Genomic DNA, 752 nt, shown 5'->3' with positions numbered 1-752 from the left:
GTTTTTACTTGGCAAACGGAATGGAATACATATTTCTAGGACTCTTGTTTTAAGAAAAAAAGAGCTAGTCAGTCCCTCAGGGCCATAATGTATTCACCCATATAAAAGAGGGAGCAAAGCGTGGAATTGGTGATTCCTGAGCTCAGTAGTGTACAAAGCTCTGTGACTGCAAGGCAGTTTATTACCAAGCTAGAAAGAGGGGCCTGGAGCTAAGTACAGGTCACACCATCAATCTCAGGAACTGTGCTCTTCACTATCATTTTTTCTCATAACCACTGCGTGTATTGGGGAGCAGCTAGTCTCTAATACATGCAATTGGGGGGCAAGAATGAAGTCCCGCCTTTCTCTCAAGCGCGAATTATGGGGACCTCAACAGAGTCACTGCAGAACTCTGAGCCTCCTTCTTTAAAATAGGGACAGGCTCTAACAAAGTTGTAATAACGTCAAGAGCTGAGCAACAATGCCCGGTTCTTGTAAGGTTGTAAGGAGTGTTGTTTTCCATAATCCTTAGGCACATTAGGGAAAGATAAACTGCGGTGTCATAAGCATATTGTGGCTCGCTGACGGGCTGGGCCAAGGGGACACCACGCCACAGTACCGGGTACTGAGGTGACAGCGCTGGCACATGTCGCGTTCTCGCCGCGCAGCGGTGCTCAGGTGCGCGGGCGCAACAGCCGGCACGCGGGCACCAGCCCTTAAGGCACAGGCCCCGCCCCCGCCGTGCGCGCTCCCGGCGCCAGCGCGCGCGCTCC

Source organism: Nycticebus coucang, chromosome 24 (genome assembly GCF_027406575.1).
Source record: "Nycticebus coucang isolate mNycCou1 chromosome 24, mNycCou1.pri, whole genome shotgun sequence".
Taxonomy (NCBI): Eukaryota; Metazoa; Chordata; class Mammalia; order Primates; family Lorisidae; genus Nycticebus; species Nycticebus coucang.
Note: the sequence above shows the minus strand (reverse complement) of the source record.